This window comes from Rutidosis leptorrhynchoides, chromosome 7 (genome assembly GCF_046630445.1).
Source record: "Rutidosis leptorrhynchoides isolate AG116_Rl617_1_P2 chromosome 7, CSIRO_AGI_Rlap_v1, whole genome shotgun sequence".
NCBI classification, from domain to species: Eukaryota; Viridiplantae; Streptophyta; class Magnoliopsida; order Asterales; family Asteraceae; genus Rutidosis; species Rutidosis leptorrhynchoides.
The window spans coordinates 48467867-48488217 of NC_092339.1; the positions used below are offsets into that span (position 1 = coordinate 48467867).

The 20351-nt window shown below is 38.9% G+C and overlaps 1 long non-coding RNA gene across 4 annotated transcripts; it reads left to right on the forward strand.

Moving 5' to 3' along the window:
* The first annotated feature begins 15077 nt into the window (after positions 1–15077).
* Positions 15078–18609, forward strand: LOC139857179 (uncharacterized). Of its 4 annotated transcripts, none has more exons than XR_011762375.1 (7): positions 15078–15491; positions 15594–15667; positions 15814–15889; positions 16605–16646; positions 17103–17181; positions 17828–18209; positions 18318–18609. It is a non-coding gene; the product is annotated as an uncharacterized lncRNA (long non-coding RNA). The 4 variants fall into 4 exon arrangements; XR_011762373.1 differs by having other exon boundaries at positions 17828–17873; positions 18106–18609; XR_011762372.1 differs by having other exon boundaries at positions 17828–18609.
* Positions 18610–20351: the final 1742 nt, after the last annotated feature.

Sequence of the window (20351 nt, forward strand, 5' to 3'; positions counted from 1 at the left end):
GGAAATCAAGAAACACGCTTGGCCATCTGGGGCAACATGCCAACTTGTTTCACGATTCTTATATATATTCTATAACCTCATAGTACCGCAATGTTATTATAAGATATACATAAAAAATTTACGTTACAAAATTTCAGTTGTCGGGGGCAGATGACCCCGCTTGCACCATGGTGGATCCGCCCCAGACTACATGCAGAACGTGCCGGCCGTAGATTATCAGATTTGCTCAGACAGTATTTGCGCCATTAATATTGTTCCTTGTCGCCGTTCCACCCTTTAAGTGTTGCTTTACAACCCATACTATAAACAAAACAGTATGTATGAACCCAAACAACAAGCATAAAAGAAACCATGCGAAACACATGATTATAGTCGGCTCATTCACATAGGTATCAGGAGTCATCCAAGCGATCTCCTGTAAATACGTAACTGTCACAAAAAACACAACGCAAATAGCTGCTAGATTAAGTACCCACAAACAGAACTTGTTACGTAAAGGAACTCCACTTGACAATATCACAAGGATTAATAGAGAAATAAGCATGATTATTGTATTATGTTTCACAAATTCGTCGAAATTTCCAGGGACCCCTTTAGTTTGAACTGCATTTCCTAAAGGTCCTGCTTTTGAATCCGTAAATGACCCTCCTGGTGGATGTAACCCCGAATAAAATGATGTTACAGCCACTACTATAGTTGCAACTATCAAGATCCTGCGTTTTTTTTTCTAGCCAGTTTCTTGTTCAGATACCATATCCAAATTCTTGACATTAATCCTGTTGGCTGACTTACTATATTGGTAACAATTTGTGAGGACTGGGATTCGATTGATGTTTGGAATTGTAACGACCCTGGTTTTTCCAACGTTATTTATTAATAATTATTATTATTAATACGCTTGATTAAACGAATGTATGTTATTACATTTACATGTTGCTTTAATTGCCCGTACTTGAACTTTAAATGCCCGAAACGTCTTTGTGACACCCGGAACTTGCACGAATAATATTTTAAGGTATTATTTACATTCATGATTAATTTTATTAATCATTTTAATTAACTAAGATGGTTAGTTAATTACTTGGGCTTAAGTTGGACTTATTTGGATTATTTGCAACTTGGGCTTTAATTAGTGTAATGGACTCTTGAATAAGACTCACAAGCCCACCCTACTTCTTTTAATGGACATTAAGCCCACTCTTGCATACTTGTAAGTATCATTTAAACATAAACTAACTAGTTACTTGCTTAAGGAATCTAGTTGCCTTATAATCCCCATGAAATCAACTCTTATATCCACCTTTATGAACTTTACATGCTAATAACCATTAAACTTAACCTCTCCCCCTCTCTATTCAGCTGAATGCCGAGATTTTGATGCCCATATGGGGTGTTTTGGTTTCCATTTTTCATTCACAACTTACATACAACACTCTCTCAAAAACACACACACATTACTAGCAATTATCCCTCTTTCTTTTCTCTCTCAAGTTCTTTGTTCTTGCAAGTAAGTTAAAGACTTTTTTCTTTCTTCTTTGTCTAAACAAAACCGTGGGCCTTGAGCCCTTTGATCATCATCATGATTTGTTGTTTTAATCTTTGTTTACAAGTGTTGATTTCTAGTTACTTGTTACTTACTTTCAAGCTTTCAAGAAGCAAACTTTTTAGTTTGATTTCTTCATGTATATCTTGTATTTAACAAGAACATCAAAAACATAATCTCTCTAGTTATGTTCTACATATTTTGTTTCAAAGAATTGAAGTTCATAGTTGTATAAACTCTTTACTTGTAGTTCTTGAAGTAACTTTGAAGTTACTTCACTTAAAGATCAACTTGGTTGAATCTTTAAAAGTAAGAGCAACTATGAATCATCTTCTTGTTTAGATTAGCTTTCTACTTTATTTATTTCAAAGATTTAAAGTTTATAATCTTTAATTTTTGTTACTTGTGTTCTTGTTTGTTGTATGTTACTAGAATACCACCTTCATGGTTGGTTTAGGCTTATCTTTCATTTTCTTTATTTCTTATTGTTAAGTTGCTTACTAAACATTTGAACAAGGACATGAAACCAACAAGAGCTTACACTTTGGTGCAAGTATCATGGATCCAACACTTGGTTGTGATCTTTCTTAGTGTTCATGAACTTGTTCATAAACTTACATGTAACCTTGGTTCATCAAACACTTACAACACTTGCACTTGAGTTATGATGGACAAACCTTGGTCAAAATGATGTTAACACATCAACGAGTTGTACACTTGAAGCTATACGCATCAAGGATGAGAACCGTGATGAACATCAAGCACCGAGACAACCGGAACTCTCCAAAACCCACTGTTCTGTCCAAAACCTACTGACCTGATGCTTCTGGAACAGACCAGTAGACCTGGGCTGTTCTAACCTTGATTTTTGGATAGAACTTTTCGAGTAGATAACTTTTCATATAGGACTCGTCTTAATCCGAGTTACGGTTTAGGATTTATGGCCCTCCGATCGTTACCATGTCCTTTAACGTTGTGCAGAAATTTCTGACCTACTCGCACTTAGACCGTCGCCACGGTCAAACCAAGACGAGTTTGCTTCTGTAAATTTTACCACACTTAAGGGACTCATAGACGGAGCCATGACCACTGGTCTCACCTTAATTCAGTAAGGGTAGAGGCCGTGGTGACTGACCGAAGTCAGCCTTTGTTTTAAACGACTTTCATAAACGAGTCTTACTTGTTACCTTTTGTTTAATGATGATTGACGATGACCCTTGTGACCTTAATTACGTACTTGTAAACCTTTTGAGACGACTTATTGACTTAGTGCTATTTGACTTAGGTTGAGGACGTTTGGACCGTTACTTGCACACCACTTTCCGACTACTACCTTACCATTACTACTAATCATTGTGAGTTATAGCATTCCCTTTTTACTTTAACTTATTTTGGGAACTGAGAATACATGCGGATTTTATGTTTTACATACTAGGCACGAGTACTTAAACTTATATATGTGTGGGTTATACAACGGCAGAAACATTCCCTTTAGCTCGGTAACGTTTAGTCATTGGTTTTTGAACCGGTGAACGCGAATCTTAGATATGGATCCATAGGGTTTGACATCCCCACTCGGGCTAGTAGCGCTAGCATTTAACGAGTGTTTAATACTTCGAGGTTATACGCACTTGCCAAGTGCACTTTAAGGGGGTACATTAAACGTTAAGTTAGTTACCGGGTGCCCACGGTTAAACATATACTTTTACATACTTTTGAATCGCTCGTTGTAGCACTGAAATCTCGTGGCCTACTTACATTACTGTTATACTTAAACTATAGCTCACCAACCTTTGTGTTGACCTTTTTAAGCATGTATTTTCTCAGGTGCTTGAAGTCGCTTCCGCTATCTTACTAGTCGTGCTGTAGAACCCGCTGCCTAGAGTTGTTATCGCATGACTACTTATGTTGCATTCAAACTTTTTACTTATGAACTTATGTTATGTAACGACCATTATGGTCACGTACACTTATTTGATGCTTCTACTTAGCGAAGCATACTTTTGATTTGTAAAACAATTGACGTATGTTATGACGTCACTTTTATTTATGAATGTAAACTCTGTTTTGAAAACGCATATAGTACTTAACCTTGTAATGATCCTGTTGTTGATGGTCCGTACATGATGATTTAGTACGGGGCGTCACATTTGGTATCAGAGCCTTGGTTGTAGGGAATTAGGATGCATTAGTGAGTCTAAGACCGACCCGAGTAGGATTCACTAATAGGGTTAATCTACAACTTGTTAGTTTACTTGTTTCCGCTGAACTTATTGCATGCTGCTGCTTACTGTTACTGCTATATGCCGTATGCTACTACGTGATTTCACTACTGAATGCTATTACTTGCTTTCGATTGCATGCTAGTTTCGTACGATTACTGATATTGCCATGCTACTTATTGTTATACATGATTTAAACTGTTGGCCTATTATTTGCTTGCTTTATGACATACTGACATGGAAAATTTATTTTTCCTTGTTCAGATGTCGGACGTTCCACCTACTGACATCCCGAGCGGCTCAGGCCCCGTTGTTCCACCCACTGCTGCACCTGTTGCTGCTGCTGCTGCTGCTGACATTCCGGCCCCGACACCCACTGGCGACCCCGGCGCCTCTAGTTCTGGAGCTAGCTCTAGTGTGCCTATCCCGGCGTCTTCTTCCAGACCCCTGAGGCAACTGGCTCGCATTGGTGGCATGGAGATCCCCGCGGAGTTCGGGGAAGGACCCTTCCGTAATCACTGGCGCACACCTTGCCGACGCACTGCCGACGGCCGCTTAGCCGTGATTACGCCAGGCCGACACCGACAGATGTTGGCCGCTTTCGGATATGTTGAGCCACCCGCACCACCACCGCATGATTCAGACGACGGTTCTTCCACCGATGCTTCTTCAGACGACACCTCATCTGACGACTCCAGTGATGAGGAGGATCCCGCTGACCGACCGATTCAGGCACCTTCTACCCCGCCGAAGAAGCGGTATCGCTTCGCTGGCATAATTCCTGGTCGTACTGTCACTGACGCTTATGGTCGGCGTCGTAGGATCACTGCTCGTAAACGGCTGGTGCCGTACCCCGCCGACCCACTGATATTACCGTCTCCACCCAGAGCCGGACCATCCACTTCAGCACCACCGGCTCCACCTGCACCGCCAGCACCACCTGCCCCACCATCTTCCTCTAATGAGGAAATGAGGCGGGAGATTGAGATTCTCCAGACTCGAGTTACTGAGCTCGAGGAGCAGATGACTCATGTTTTGGACATCTTGTACCCACCATCGCCGTAGGACTTTGTACTAGATTCTGTATTGTAATCTCTTTTGTAATTTCATATTTCACTTATGTAATGTACGAACTTATTGTAATGTATGAACTTATTATCATTAATGAATGGAATTTGTGTTGCTTACTTCTTGCGCAAGTGTTCTATTTACGTTATCATCTCATGGTTTTGTGGTACTTATATCTGCTTGCGTTATTTAATCAACATGTGTTGTGCTGTTTTCATGTTGGTTGTTATATAATGTACTATTATTATTTGCATAATGGATTTTGACTTGAGTCAAAATGTTTGTATAGAACATCATGGCCAATGGGAGATCTATCCCCACCGCGGCACAAATTGAGGAAATGATTAACGAGCGAGTCGCTGCTGCACTAGCTGAAAGACAACCCCAAGTTCCACCACCACCGCCTGTCAATCCACCTGTCGTCCGAGATGGGTGTACTTACAAGGAATTCCAAAACTGCAAGCCACACTACTTCAGTGGCACTGAGGGACCCGTCGGTCTCACCAGATGGTTCGAAAAGTTGGAATCGGTATTCAGGGTTAGCAATTGTTCTGAGGCTAACAAAACGAAATTTGCATCTTGCACGCTGTCTGATGGCGCGCTCACATGGTGGAATACCATGGCCCAAGCGAAAGGAATTGATGAGGCGTATGCTACGCCTTGGGAAGAATTTAAATGTGCTATGATCGAGGAATACTGTCCGAGAACCGAGATTCAAAAGATGGAAATCGAATTTATGCAATTGAAGACCGTAGGGAACGACCTTAACAGCTACAACCGTAGGTTTTTGGAATTGGCTCTTATGTGTCCAACCATGGTCACCCCCGAATTTAAGCGTTTGGAGAAATACTTCTCGGGACTTCCTAAGTCCATCAAGGGTAATGTTACCTCATCCAAGCCGCCAAGCGTTCCCGAAGCAATGCGCATGGCGCATACTCTCTTGAATCAAATCATCCTTGACGAGCCGGAGAAGGCTAAGTTCGAAACTGTTAGTGGTGAAAAGAGGAAATGGGACAACAACCACAACAACAACAGGGGTAGGAACTATGATCAAAACCCGGCAAAACGACATGAAGGGTTCAGGAAAAACAACAACATGCACAACAACAACACCAACCCCAACAACAACAACCGCACCAATCCGAACTACAAAGGAACCTTACCACAATGCAATAGGTGCTACAAGCACCACACTGGGTATTGCAATGTTATCTGTGAGAAGTGCCAACGATCTGGACATGTTGGCAAGGATTGCAAGGTTACCACTTTGAATGTGAAGCCAAACCACAACAACAATGGGCCTAAGAAGTGTTATGAATGTGGAAAGACGGGCCATTTCAGAAACGAGTGTCCTAACAAGCGTAAGGATGGTGGACCACCACGTGCTAGAGCCTTCAATGTTAATGCAAGGGACGCTCGCGACAACCCCGACTTGGTGACAGGTATATTCAAGATCAACAATCTTTTAGCTTCTGTCCTATTTGATACTGGTGCCGATAGGAGCTATGTGTGTAGACATTTTTGTGATAAGTTAGATTGGTCGTTAGTTCCTTTGAAGGAAAGTATGCTTGTCGAGGTCGCCAATGGAAAACTTGAAAAGGTTGACCATATTAGTCGTGGAGCTATTATCAACATAGCTGGTGCAGATTTCGAAATTGATTTGATACCTATCAAACTGGGAAGTTTTGACGCGATCGTCGGTATGGATTGGTTGAGCAAGATAAAGGCCGATGTTATCTGTGGAGATAAAGCACTTCGCATACCACAAGGAGATGGAGAACCACTGGTTATCTATGGAGAGAAATGTACCTCGAAGTTGAACCTCATTAGTTGCGTGAAAGCGCAAAAGATTATGAAGAAGGGACGCTTTGCTGTCCTAGCACATGTGAAAGCGGTAGAAACTGAGGTGAAGAACGTGAACGACGTTCGAATTGTGAATGAATTTTCTGATGTCTTCCCAGAGGAATTGCCTGGATTACCACCGCAGAGAGCAGTAGAGTTTCAGATTGACTTAGTGCCAGGAGCTGCACCTGTAGCTCGCGCACCTTATAGACTCGCACCTTCCGAGATGCAAGAATTACAGAGTCAACTACAAGAGCTATTAGATCGAGGGTTTATCCAACCAAGCTTCTCGCCTTGGGGCGCACCTGTGTTGTTTGTAAAGAAGAAGGATGGATCCTTCCGTATGTGTATCGACTACCGTGAGCTCAACAAATTGACAATCAAGAATCGATATCCTCTTCCACGAATTGATGATCTTTTTGATCAACTACAAGGATCGAGCGTTTATTCAAAGATCGATTTGCGATCCGGATATCACCAGCTGAGGGTGAAGGAAAGTGACGTGATGAAAACTGCATTCAGGACCCGTTATGGTCATTATGAGTTCCTCGTGATGCCATTCGGTTTGACAAATGCCCCTGCCGTGTTCATGGATCTCATGAATCGTGTCTGCAAGCCTTACTTGGATAAGTTTGTTATCGTCTTCATAGATGATATCCTCATCTACTCTAAGAGCGAAGAAGAACATGAGCAACACCTTCGGCTAGTGCTTGAACTCTTAAGACAAGAGCAACTTTACGCCAAATTCTCCAAGTGCGAATTTTGGTTGAAGGAAGTACAGTTTTTGGGTCATGTTGTGAGCGACCAGGGTATCAAAGTTGATCCCGCCAAGATTGAAGCCATCAGCAAGTGGGAGACCCCCACTACTCCAACGCATATTCGCCAATTTCTAGGTCTCGCCGGTTATTATCGAAGGTTTATCGAAGGATTTTCTCTGATTGCGCGTCCTTTGACCGCACTGACTCACAAAGGCAAGAAGTTCATTTGGGAACCCACACACGAATCAGCATTCCAAACTTTGAAGAGGAAGTTAACCTCCGCACCTATCCTATCACTCCCTGAAGGCAGTGACGACTTTGTTGTTTATTGCGATGCATCGAAGAGTGGTTTTGGTTGTGTACTGATGCAACGATCAAAGGTTATTGCCTATGCCTCCCGCCAATTGAAGATTCACGAGCAGAACTACGCTACACATGATCTTGAACTTGGAGCCGTTGTCTTTGCACTCAAATTGTGGAGACATTATTTGTATGGAACTAAGAGCACTATCTTCACCGATCACAAGAGTCTCCAGCACATCTTCGATCAGAAGCAATTGAATATGAGACAGCGTCGATGGATCGAGACGCTCAACGACTACGATTGTGAACTCCGTTATCACCCTGGCAAGGCCAATGTTGTAGCTGACGCTTTAAGCCGAAAGGAGAGGACGGCACCTCTCCGTGTTAGGGCTCTGAACATCACCATCCATTCGAACCTCAACAACCAGATCAGAGTAGCCCAAGTTGAGGCTCTCAAGGAGGAGAACATATCTCACGAGCATCTGAACATACTTGTCTCTCGATTCGAGGTTAGAGAGTCTGGACTCCGATGTTATGCCGGAAGAATTTGGGTACCTTACTATGGAGATCTACGAAGCCTGATACTTGATGAAGCACACAAATCGAGATATTCGATTCACCCCGGTGCAGGTAAGATGTACCACGACCTTAAAGAACAGTATTGGTGGCCGAATCTTAAGAAGGACGTTGCGACTTATGTTGGTAAGTGTTTGACTTGCTCGAAGGTTAAAGCCGAACATCAGAGACCTTCTGGGTTACTTCAACAGCCGGAAATCCCACAATGGAAATGGGAAAGGATCACAATGGATTTCATTACTAAGCTGCCGAAGACGGTGGGCGGATGCGATACTATTTGGGTTATTGTTGACCGCCTCACCAAATCTGCACACTTCCTAGCGATGAAGGAAACTGATACAATGGAAAGACTTGCTCAGCTGTACATCAAAGAGGTTGTATCTCGTCATGGCGTACCTTTATCAATCATCTCCGATCGCGATCCCCGTTTTGCTTCCAGATTTTGGCGTTCTTTGCAAGAAGCCATGGGAACTCGTCTTGACATGAGTACTGCTTATCATCCTCAGACTGACGGGCAAAGTGAACGAACGATTCAGACCTTGGAGGACATGTTGCGTGCATGTGTCATTGATTTTGGAAAGGCCTGGGAAAGGCATTTGCCACTCGCCGAATTCTCGTACAATAACAGTTATCACTTAAGCATTAATGCTGCACCTTTTGAAGCATTGTATGGTCGTAAGTGCTGATCTCCTATTTGTTGGGCCGAAGTAGGCGAAAAGCAAATCACCGGACCCGAGGTAGTTCACGAAACCACGGAGAAGATTGCTCAGATCCAAGCTAGACTTAAGACTGCCCGTGATCGCCAAAAGAGCTATGCCGATCTTAAACGGAAAGACTTTGAATTTAATGTTGGTGATCGTGTAATGTTGAAGGTTGCACCTTGGAAGGGTGTGATCCGTTTTGGAAAACGTGGAAAGTTGAACCCACGATACATTGGTCCTTTCGAGATCTTGGAACGTATTGGACCAGTTGCTTACCGTTTGGATCTACCAGCACAATTGAGCTCAGTTCATCCTACCTTCCATGTGTCAAACTTGAAGAAGTGTCTTGCTGCACCCGAACTCATCATACCTTTGGAAGAACTTACTATTGATGACAAACTCCACTTTGTGGAGGAACCTGTTGAGATTATGGATCGTGAGATCAAAACTTTGAAATGCAACAAGATTCCGATTGTACGAGTACGATGGAATGCCAAACGAGGACCTGAGTTTACGTGGGAGCGAGAGGATCAAATGATGCGAAAGTATCCTCACCTTTTCCCGACTCCTCCATCTACCTCAGCTTAAATTTCGGGACGAAATTTTCTTTAACAGGTGGGTAATGTAACGACCCTGGTTTTTCCAACGTTATTTATTAATAATTATTATTATTAATACGCTTGATTAAACGAATGTATGTTATTACATTTACATGTTGCTTTAATTGCCCGTACTTGAACTTTAAATGCCCGAAACGTCTTTGTGACACCCGGAACTTGCACGAATAATATTTTAAGGTATTATTTACATTCATGATTAATTTTATTAATCATTTTAATTAACTAAGATGGTTAGTTAATTACTTGGGCTTAAGTTGGACTTATTTGGATTATTTGCAACTTGGGCTTTAATTAGTGTAATGGACTCTTGAATAAGACTCACAAGCCCACCCTACTTCTTTTAATGGACATTAAGCCCACTCTTGCATACTTGTAAGTATCATTTAAACATAAACTAACTAGTTACTTGCTTAAGGAATCTAGTTGCCTTATAATCCCCATGAAATCAACTCTTATATCCACCTTTATGAACTTTACATGCTAATAACCATTAAACTTAACCTCTCCCCCTCTCTATTCAGCTGAATGCCGAGATTTTGATGCCCATATGGGGTGTTTTGGTTTCCATTTTTCATTCACAACTTACATACAACACTCTCTCAAAAACACACACACATTACTAGCAATTATCCCTCTTTCTTTTCTCTCTCAAGTTCTTTGTTCTTGCAAGTAAGTTAAAGACTTTTTTCTTTCTTCTTTGTCTAAACAAAACCGTGGGCCTTGAGCCCTTTGATCATCATCATGATTTGTTGTTTTAATCTTTGTTTACAAGTGTTGATTTCTAGTTACTTGTTACTTACTTTCAAGCTTTCAAGAAGCAAACTTTTTAGTTTGATTTCTTCATGTATATCTTGTATTTAACAAGAACATCAAAAACATAATCTCTCTAGTTATGTTCTACATATTTTGTTTCAAAGAATTGAAGTTCATAGTTGTATAAACTCTTTACTTGTAGTTCTTGAAGTAACTTTGAAGTTACTTCACTTAAAGATCAACTTGGTTGAATCTTTAAAAGTAAGAGCAACTATGAATCATCTTCTTGTTTAGATTAGCTTTCTACTTTATTTATTTCAAAGATTTAAAGTTTATAATCTTTAATTTTTGTTACTTGTGTTCTTGTTTGTTGTATGTTACTAGAATACCACCTTCATGGTTGGTTTAGGCTTATCTTTCATTTTCTTTATTTCTTATTGTTAAGTTGCTTACTAAACATTTGAACAAGGACATGAAACCAACAAGAGCTTACACTTTGGTGCAAGTATCATGGATCCAACACTTGGTTGTGATCTTTCTTAGTGTTCATGAACTTGTTCATAAACTTACATGTAACCTTGGTTCATCAAACACTTACAACACTTGCACTTGAGTTATGATGGACAAACCTTGGTCAAAATGATGTTAACACATCAACGAGTTGTACACTTGAAGCTATACGCATCAAGGATGAGAACCGTGATGAACATCAAGCACCGAGACAACCGGAACTCTCCAAAACCCACTGTTCTGTCCAAAACCTACTGACCTGATGCTTCTGGAACAGACCAGTAGACCTGGGCTGTTCTAACCTTGATTTTTGGATAGAACTTTTCGAGTAGATAACTTTTCATATAGGACTCATCTTAATCCGAGTTACGGTTTAGGATTTATGGCCCTCCGATCGTTACCATGTCCTTTAACGTTGTGCAGAAATTTCTGACCTACTCGCACTTAGACCGTCGCCACGGTCAAACCAAGACTAGTTTGCTTCTGTAAATTTTACCACACTTAAGGGACTCATAGACGGAGCCATGACCACTGGTCTCACCTTAATTCAGTAAGGGTAGAGGCCGTGGTGACTGACCGAAGTCAGCCTTTGTTTTAAACGACTTTCATAAACGAGTCTTACTTGTTACCTTTTGTTTAATGATGATTGACGATGACCCTTGTGACCTTAATTACGTACTTGTAAACCTTTTGAGACGACTTATTGACTTAGTGCTATTTGACTTAGGTTGAGGACGTTTGGACCGTTACTTGCACACCACTTTCCGACTACTACCTTACCATTACTACTAATCATTGTGAGTTATAGCATTCCCTTTTTACTTTAACTTATTTTGGGAACTGAGAATACATGCGGATTTTATGTTTTACATACTAGGCACGAGTACTTAAACTTATATATGTGTGGGTTATACAACGGCAGAAACATTCCCTTTAGCTCGGTAACGTTTAGTCATTGGTTTTTGAACCGGTGAACGCGAATCTTAGATATGGATCCATAGGGTTTGACATCCCCACTCGGGCTAGTAGCGCTAGCATTTAACGAGTGTTTAATACTTCGAGGTTATACGCACTTGCCAAGTGCACTTTAAGGGGGTACATTAAACGTTAAGTTAGTTACCGGGTGCCCACGGTTAAACATATACTTTTACATACTTTTGAATCGCTCGTTGTAGCACTGAAATCTCGTGGCCTACTTACATTACTGTTATACTTAAACTATAGCTCACCAACCTTTGTGTTGACCTTTTTAAGCATGTATTTTCTCAGGTGCTTGAAGTCGCTTCCGCTATCTTACTAGTCGTGCTGTAGAACCCGCTGCCTAGAGTTGTTATCGCATGACTACTTATGTTGCATTCAAACTTTTTACTTATGAACTTATGTTATGTAACGACCATTATGGTCACGTACACTTATTTAATGCTTCTACTTAGCGAAGCATACTTTTGATTTGTAAAACAATTGACGTATGTTATGACGTCACTTTTATTTATGAATGTAAACTCTGTTTTGAAAACGCATATAGTACTTAACCTTGTAATGATCCTGTTGTTGATGGTCCGTACATGATGATTTAGTACGGGGCGTCACAGGAATGATCTAACATCTTTTGATCTCTGAAACTTAGATTCGACTAGTAAGTTTTGAATTTCTAATGATGCGAAATCTCGTGTTGAATGATCAAGAACGTCTAATGGTGTGAACCCTTGTCCGTTGAATCGCATTGCAGAAACTCGATCCTTAAACCATCCCAAGGGGCATGCGGGCTGGGTTTGAATACATAATGGATCCTAAAGAACCCCCCCCCCCCCCTCCCGAGGTCAATCTGGAGCTCCATATTTAAGGCAGATTAATTAAGAAGGTGAGCTTAGCGACGCTCGAACTCACGTCCTCAACCTCAGCCTCAAACACAAGGAATAGGGATATCACTCAGCTAGAAGCGAGGTGGTTATAAAAAGGACATTTAAGTATTAAGTACTAGTTTTCAATTCTAGTAGTGTTAGAGAAAACATAACTAGCCGAAATCTAAAGGGTAAACGGATTGAGTTATTGTTTAGGTCATCAGGGAACGGAATTATTTACGCAGTATAATCGGGTTATCACGTGACCAATTCTGACCCTTATCCCTGGTCACCCATATCAGGACCTCAACTATTAGGCTATCTTAGAATGGTTAGCCATAAGCAAAGGAAATTAAACTAAAATTCATACCTGAATTTGTTTATAAACCACAGCTAGGTGCAACAGGGTGTTCCGATTGCGATCCGTCAGTTTCGGCAGCTCATCTTCATTCCACAGTTGTGACAACAACTTAAACGCTTCAAACCGGTTATACATAATACACATATGCAATATGGTGTCACCATTTTGTAGTACCTCTCTACCATGATCAAGGTTTGTCTGAACCAAAACATTAATAACCTCCAAATGTTCGTTCATGGACGCGAAGTGAAGAGGCATTCGTCCATCTTGATCACGAAAATGACATCCATTATCAGGAGTCGTAACCTTCAAGAGTTCACGTACAATCTCTACGTGGCCCTCAGCCGAGGCCAATTGAAGTGGGGTCCGCCTACACGAATCAAGGGACATGGAAAGTGCCGGCAGGGCCGTCTCAACAATTTAAAGGCCCTAGACGAAAATAAAAATGAGCCTAAATATACGTTAAATTTTTTTACTACGCATAAAAAAAATATTACTCTAATTTATCTATTTATTTACTTGCGTTGTATTTAACTATTAAAACAAAGGTATTTTAACTTTAACTGACAATTTTTTACTTGATTTAATTAAATATATTGAGAAAAATATTTACATATTCAAAATTTTAGGGCTTCAAAATTTTTGGGCCCTAAGCGATTGCCTATCTTGCCTATGCTCGAAGACACCTCTGAGTGCCGGTTTATTAGCGATTAAAATCATTGCGAAATCTAGGTGGCCTTTCATGGCAGCAATGTGTAAAGGAGATTCATTGAAGGAGGATAGTTTAAGTCTATCAAGAATGAGTTCATCTTTTTGGATTAATGCTTTGAGGACTTGTACGTTTCCTGTTAAAGATGCTTTAAACAGGTTTTTGTCCATTTTTTTTTATCAGTTTTTTTTTTTTTTTTTTTTTTTTTTTTTTTTTTTTTTTTTTTCAGAAAACATGCCATATATATTTACATGTCTTTACAGATGCATATATACAAGATTGAAGTTGGGTTCTGATTGGTATGTTTCTTTGACATTTTTTGGTACTAGACGTTGACCAAAAGTTTTGAAGTCAACTCTTGTATTGCTTGAGGTTATGGTTATAAAAAACTTTGGCAATCTGGCTTATAAGATTCTATTACGAGTATAATTTATTGAGTTGAATTGGTAAAAATCTGTAAAATACAGTGCAATTTAGAACAAGTAAACATTATTTTATTTTTATCTAAGAATTAAGATGATGATGATATGATCTTGAAAATGTGCAAGTACACATATACAAAGTACTTGTACGGTACAAGTTGACGATTTTATAATTGAGATTCCTCGACAACCTTGGAAGTCATATTCAACCACTAATTTAATTCATTTAATTTAATTTAACTACATGTAACTACATACTAACTACCGTAAATGGAGAACCAACACCCTTCCGCACCATCACCCTTTTCCACTGTTATACCCAAGGTTGAAAAAGTCGCGAGTCGGGGACGCATCGGTAGATACCTAAAAAGGACGCGTCGGCCGAGTCGGGGACGCGTCGGGGACGCATCAGTCGTTGACCAACGTTGACTTTATTAATAATTTCTTAAATATATATTTATATATGTATAAAATAGTTGATTATGTACCATAAATTTCTTAAATAAGAACTTGAATTTAAATAAAATCAAACTTCAAACTCAATTAATGTTACCGAGTACATAATTAGTAAGGACACAGAGAAAAGTGCGGCCCAACAAATGAAAACAAACCCTCATTTAAAAACATATCACATCTTGGCGAAAATTTGAATGATTTTGACCGTTTTGACCAACTTTTACCGTCTTTGACACCCTTTGACCGAACTTTTAGCTTTGACCGTCTTTTGAGTCGTTTTCAGAAAAAACGGGACGGAGAACCAAAAAAAACGGAGGCATCCACTTTTACAACACTGTTATACCCTAGCCGTCTCTCTCTCTCTCTCTCTCTTTTTTTTTTTTTACTAATAAATCCTCACGTTCTACTGGTACCTTGTTCCCTAAATCACACCCTAAATCAAACACCTGAAACAATAAAGTCGACCAATCCATCTCCATCTTCATCTTCATCTTCATCTTCATCAAACAATTCCCATTAACACTAACTAACACTCCAGCCCAAAACTGCTGATCATACTGATAGGGATCTCAATAGTGATGACGAGAGGTATAGTTCTACATAATCTAATGTTACAACAGAAAGCGTAATAGCAGGATTCGTTACCAAAATAGTTGGATTCGTAACCAAAATGGCTGGATTCATTACCAGATAAGACGACCAAAGATTATCTCTGTCGAAAAAAGCCAAAATCCTATGATGGCTGGAAGTTTTAGATTTATATGAAGTGTTTGCTGTTGTTCTGCTTTGTTTTTCTTAATATGGTGGTATTCATTCGAACTCCATGATTTTTTAATCATCTTTTATGGATTAGTAATTGCTCGATTCGTTTTGGATATACTCAGTAACAACGTTGTTGATGTATATAGGTAATGGAGAACCCACAAATGGGGTTACTATGCAAGGTGGTTTGAAGCTTTAATTAGAGGTTGTAGATGTACAGGTACTGTAGATTTAATTAATGGAGAACCCACAATCGTTGTTGATGTACACTTACTGTTGTTTTTCTTAAGAAATTAAGGCTTTAATATTATGGGTAAATTATTTATTTGATTTGAAGATTAATTTGATGATTTGATTTAAAATTAGTGATAGAACTGAATTTGAAACTGAAGATGAAGTTGCAGGGGAAGGTGGGTGAAATACATGTTAAAAAGAAGAGAAGGTTAGTTCCTCTATCATGAAGTTCATACTGATAAGCGTTGTATTATTATTATTATTATTATTATTTAATACATGCTTAACCAGCTGTCTGCACATCATTCTTCATAAAAATATATTACAACTATTTCATATGATAGTTACTATATGTGTAAAATTTATTTGTAAAACTGTTAGTGAATCATAAGTCAGAAGTTATATTCTTATTCTTAAAATTTATACTACGTAGTATAAGTGACATTCTGGAGAAGGAGTCGTCTGAGCAATTACCGTACTAGATAGAAAGGGTCATTAGCATAAATAGCTCTCCCGCCGGATGGCGTTGTGAGCGACTGATTGACTCTTTCATTTTGGTTATCGAAAATGGAACTTCCTTCGTTTAGTAAGAAAGATAGGCCTTTTCTTCTATTTTGATTTTAAAGTTAGGAAAGGTGTGTTATCACTTTGATTGTATTCTTATTCCTTAAATTTTATACTCTGTAGTGCAACGGTTTTACTGCAAATATTTTACCCGTAGCCCATTCTAATATGGAACGATTGTATTTTTCAGAAAGTATAACACATGTCTGGACATAAAAATATAGTTGATGATGGTACCCTATCCAACAAAATATAAACTAATATATTAGAGAGATTATCAAGAGCTGAAAATAACATTTACGCACAAAATAGTAGTGGTGACTCACCTGCCACTAAACGAATTAAAGTTGTATTTGCAGCGTTGAGGCTGAAAATGTTGAGAGACCGTTGACCTATATAAGGTATTTTTGTTCTTCTCAAGCATATAGGCATATATCTACTGTATATAACTGATAATGCAACATGGGCATAATGGGTAATAGTCCATCATGGGTTAAGTCAGGTTCACCTCAAACACATTACACATCTATGTTGATAACATGTTATGTGATTGTTGTCCTCCATGTACGTTTGAGCGTTTTAAAACTCACCTTTTTTAGGCGAGGATATGAGTAAGTAGATATGGATTTTCATGTGAGTGTTTTAAAAGATTGTCAACTGGTTGATGGGTCATCTTGATGTTCTATTTCAAAATTCTAATTATTTCCGTAGAACAGTTGTTTTTTTTTTCACTAATCCAGTTTGCTAAAACTAAGAAATATCAAATATCAAGGTATGTTGCACCTTCACACTTTTTTCACTAAATTATAGTTTCTTTACTACTATTTCTTCAACGTTTGGTGATCTTGCATCTACAGGAGAGCTCACAGTCAGCAGAAATTGGACATCCACAAACGTAAATACTAATGAATCGGAAATATCAACACTCCGCCCAAGGTATTTTTATGGATTCCATATATGACTATATAAATAATTTAATTAAACACACCAATCTTTTTTCCTTTTATTTATTTACAACATTCTTTTTAATATACACTTCGGATCAAAACGTGTAAGTTGGCAGGGACACGCTAACCCTGTGTGCCGTAGCACCCACCAATCCCACCCCGAAAGAGACCTGTGCCGGCAAAGTACCTCCTCCCAGGTACCACAGTGACGGCAAGGCGATTTTTACCCCAGCTAGCTAGACCCCCGAAACACTTCACAAATTTCCCCCCGGAGGGAGAAATAATTCCATGCGGGGCGCCCAGACTGAGAATCGAACTTGCGCCTTTCTTCGGATCAAAGCTTCCCCCACTGTGGACACTTAATATTAATATAGTCTGTCTTAAAACATGTGAACATCAAAGGTGGTGAATTGGGCGGGTTAGATTTAGTTATGAGAACAACTATAGTTAGATGCAAGTGTTTTAACCTGAATATTCTTGGGGACTTGGTAAAACGCTGCAAGAAACAGATCAAATAATTTAAGTGCTATAATATAAATGACTTCTTAGAATTTCAGCTCGAACAATATGAAAAATACTACAGTTATGATACTTAACAAATTCACCAACCAAAATAGTTTTGGCAATGAATACAGATTCAAGATCCTTTGCGGAACCATGGCTTTGTATTATTTTGATAAGGTGCCTGCTTTGTTAGCTCTTCATCCTAACTTCAATGAACAGAACATCTTTTATGGTCCTTTTGAAGATTAGTTAAATTCATTTTTATTAATTATTTAACTGCTTTTTTAAAGGTTCTAGTAGGTTATATGCATATGCATTTAAATCAAAACACACTTTAGGCTAATTTTGACCAGTTAAACCCCTTTCTTTTTTGGCTAAAATATGAATTTAACCATTTTAACCCTTTAAGACTTAGGAGTATAGCATTATCCAAACCAACCCACTCCTAAGTAAACGGAATGATAACATCAAGATGATTCTAAGCTGCAACTCAACACACCAATTACTTTGAAGGTATGATGCATCTATTATTTTCTTCCGGAATTAATGAACATAACACTAAGGAATAAGTGTATTTGTTGTCAACATACTAAGATAAATGCGTATGAATTTACTTTGTAGGTGCCTAAAGTAGAGAAGCTTGATGACACGGACCCGAGAGCTAGCAGATGGACACCTGACAATATTGACAATACTGGTGTTAAACATGAAGTGAATCTCCACTTGAAATTGGTGGTACAACATTAGGAGAGTCACTTTGGTTGATTGAAAAGTTAGAACCCGCTTCCGCAGATTTTGCTTTGTCGTGTAATACCAATCTAGTAACTATAAACGATGTACATATTGTAGCTAAAAAGTAATGATTCTGTTTGAATGCATGAAACCCGCTGCAACGCTCGGACCACCAATCTAGTTAACCCTATATTACTAATTGTCATGGCCAAAGGTGTCGTTTCCTCGAGCCAAAAACTACGATAGTATGTTGCCCTTTTCACACTAGGATTTTGCATTTTGCCTCCCTCAACTAGAATCAACTTACACAAATTACACCAAATTTCAGGGGTTAAACCGTAAATTCTCTAAATTAAAATAAAAACTTCACCCAACTACTTCGACAGCCCGTATCTTCCTCCTCGCTCCGAGTTAAATTTCACCGACCACACCGTTAAACCCGAAATATTTTTATGAACAAAATGAAACTAACTACGTTCGAAACGGACACTTTTTAAAAAATGCTAAACACAACGACACTTAAAAAACGCTAAACACAACGACAGCCCGTATCCTCCCGCTCGCCGCTAGTTAAATTTTTCCGACTGCACCGTCAGACTCGAAATAATTTTAGGAACAAAACGATACTACCTACGTTCAAAACGGACACTTTTTAAAAAACGTTAAACCCAACGACAGCCCGTATCTTCCTGCTCGCCGGGAGTTAAATTTTGCCCCAGCACCGTTAGGCTCGAATTAATTTTATGAACAATACGAAACTAACTACGTTCGAAACGGAAACTTTTTAAAAATCGCTAAACGACACCAACAACGACGCATAACACATGGGCCGTTTCCCCTCCTGTAAATAAAACTGCGTTAAATATGAATACGTCGGCCGAAATCCTCCGCCGCATCGCGCGGGCCGGCCAGTTTTTATTAAAGATGGCAAGAAAAATTGGGAATTGTTATACTCCGTAATATGTATATACCTGTATATACCTGAACCCGCAATGGTAAATCGAATTTGTAGGCTGTGTTAAAAAGTTTATGTTAGCTCACGATAACATATGTCAATTTTAAAGAAGGTTAAACGTGACTCTTAGTGTTCCCTTTAAGCTTATTATATATTACTTCTATATACAACAAGAACAAAAACAAAACCCAATATCACATAATTATTTTATGGGGAGGTGAGATGTAAACAATCATTCCTCTATTTAAGAATAAAGACAAGTCATTTCTCTATCCAAAGTGAAAAAAATACTCTCAAAAGTAGAGAAAGTCATTCATCTCTCTATTCGACGGATACAGAGATTGTTTCCGAGTGGACCTCCGCCCAATAAGTACGAAAAAAATTAAAAATAAAAATAAAATTGAGACGTTTTGAAAATGTTAAAATTAAATTTCCATAAGTTTTAAACCCTGTCTGAGAAAAAATTTAGAAAAATTTATATTACTCCTATATATAATAAGTATATAAATATTTAGAAAAATTTGTAAAGTATAAATATTAATTTTTTAATATAATTTTACTTAAATTTGGAATTACTATTTATTTATTGCAACTTTGAGTTCTAACGAACTTCCTAGAATTGAATTAACTAGCAGGTGGCCAGCCGCGCGTTGCGGCGGCCACCTTCAAAATGCAGTTGGTATAAGTGTCGTAAATATATTGCATTGTTGTTTGGTACATAATTGCTAACACATGGGCTAGTACAAATGTCAAAACGTATAAATTCAGTTACGTTGTGAGTGAAATTGAATTGATCGTCTGCGGCCTTTCATCAACTGCAAAAAATCGACAAAAGCATAGGTTACTTGACAAACGGGGGCCATGCTTTGCAGCGGATCTATGGTAACAGTATGAATCGAGACGTAGTGGACCTGAAAGATATGTGTTGTCCTTCAAGAGTTTTTGTTTGCAGTTGAGTTTTTTAGTCG